This window comes from Schistocerca cancellata, chromosome 5 (genome assembly GCF_023864275.1).
Source record: "Schistocerca cancellata isolate TAMUIC-IGC-003103 chromosome 5, iqSchCanc2.1, whole genome shotgun sequence".
Lineage (NCBI taxonomy): Eukaryota > Metazoa > Arthropoda > Insecta > Orthoptera > Acrididae > Schistocerca > Schistocerca cancellata.
This window is the reverse complement of record NC_064630.1, coordinates 166,296,582-166,298,882: the sequence shown is the minus strand read 5'-3', so window position 1 is coordinate 166,298,882 and position 2,301 is coordinate 166,296,582.

The window sequence follows — 2,301 nt, the reverse complement described above, 5'->3', positions numbered from 1 at the left end:
TTGACGGTACTTTGAACAGTGGAAGTTACATTTCAGATGTGTTACGACCCGTGGCTCTACCTTTCATTCGACCCCTGCGAAACCCTACATTAAAAAAAAAAATGGTTCAAATGGCTCTAAGCAATACGGGACTCAACTGCTGTGGTCATAAGTCCCCTAGAACTTAGAACTACTTAAACCTAACTAACCTAAGGACATCACACACATCCATGCCCGAGGCAGGATTTGAACCTGCGACCGTAGCGGTCGTGCGGTTCCAGACTGTAGCGCCTTTAACCGCTCGGCCACTCCGGCCGGCCCCTACATTTCAGCAGGATAATGCACGACCACATGTTGCAGGTACTGTACGGGCCTTTCTCGATACAGAAAATGTTCGAATGCTGCCCTGGCTAGCACATTCTCCAGATCTATCACCAATTGAAACCGTCTCGTCAATGGTGGCCGAGCAACTGGCTCCTCACAATACGCCACTCACGTCTTGATGAACTGTGGTATCATGTAGAAGCTGCACGGGCAGCTGTACCTGTACACGCCATCCAAGCTCCGTTTGACTCAATGCCCAGGCGTATCAAGGCCATTATTACGGCCAGAGGTGGTTGTTCTGGGTACTGATTTCTTGGGATCTATGGACCGAAATTTGTTGAAAATGTAATCTCATGGCAGTTCTAGTAGAATATATTTGTCCAATGAATGCCCGTTTATCATCTGCATTTCGTCTTGGTACAGCAATTTTAATGGCCAGTAGTGTATATGCAGCCATCCGTAAAAATTGAAGGTAAGACTGTTTTGGTAATATGGCTCCATTTCATGATCTGGTGTGACAGTGATTATTTCCATTGACTGCACGTAAAGGCAGGAAGGGTGGAAGGAAGGAAGTAAGGAATGAGCGATATCGCAATATTTTGAAGAAATATTTGCACCCACGGCAATAGTGACCCTACTACTTATATTGGAATACAGCTACAGAAAGGTAAATCTAATGTATAGCATCTGCAGACTTACAGAAAGCTTTCGACAATGTTGACTCGAATACGATGATGATGATGAGGTTCCATACTCCGAGGAGCGTAGGGAACGATGCGGGAGACCCGCACCGCCGACTAGGCAAGGTCCTAGCGAAGGTGGTATGCCATTGCCTTCCTCCGACTTGAATGGGGATGATTGATGATGATGAAGACGACACAACACTCAATCATCTGGAGGCAGGGAAAATCCCTGACCTCGCCGGGAATCGAACCCGGGACCCCGTGCGCGGGAAGCGAGAACGCTATCGGAAGACCACGAGCTCCGGACTGATTCGAATATATCCTTCGAAATTATGAAGGTAGAATGGATAAGATACAGGAAGCGAAAGATGGTGTACAGGCTGTAGAGAAACTGCATTTGAGTTGAGGACGTAAAAAGGAAGCAGTAGTTGTATTGTATTATACCTTTGATACAACCACAGAGGAGATTTTACTATTAATAGTGCACTGAGGGAAACACTATGAGAGGAGTACGAGGAGAACACTTAAGTACTGATATTGATTAGTGATAAGAACACACACACTTGTTGTCGAACTATCAACATTGTGCAAATCGGCTTAAGCAGCTGATCCTGTAATTCAGCTACTATGCCAGAATTAAGGCTCTGTAGTAAACAGTTCTGTTCCTTCTAGAACGTTCATTGAAGGCAGGCTGGTGTGGACTCGATAGATGATGAGGCGCGAAGTACACAAGTAGAAGGCGGTATTCATGGTAGTCGAGCTGACTTGGAACTGCCAGACCTGCTGAGGTGCCGGCGTATATGAACCCTACGACTGGCGGCGAAAAAGCTGCGACTTGTTGGTACGGCAATCGCTTGGCTATGCGCCGTCTCTGTTGTCGGTTGTCTACCGCCCAACGCCTGTGGTGTTGCCTGGTGGTGCGTGTTGTACCTATGACACCTCACTCCAACCCCCGAAATTTCCTGGCTGTGGTCACATATGGTTGCGGTGCGAACCGACGGCGAGGGGGAGGTCTGGGTGCAGACGCAGCAGATGGGACGGGAACCAGGACTGAAGCCGGCAACAGGTTCCGGACCAGCCCGCTCCCCAGCATGCGCCGTGTCCCCACGGGTTCGCCAGGCAAACTGCAGGGAGGACGCACGCTTACATCCAGGGCCATATTCTCGATCGCTTTGGTCCTCCCTCGGAGAGGCAGGGGAGAGGGTACGGAGGCATCGTCCACGACGATGTGGGCTGCTGTGATGAGGGTGTCGGTTATGAGGACGCGTCCACCTCGATGGGAAACGGCTCGAGCTGAGATGCCGCCTGGTCCGTG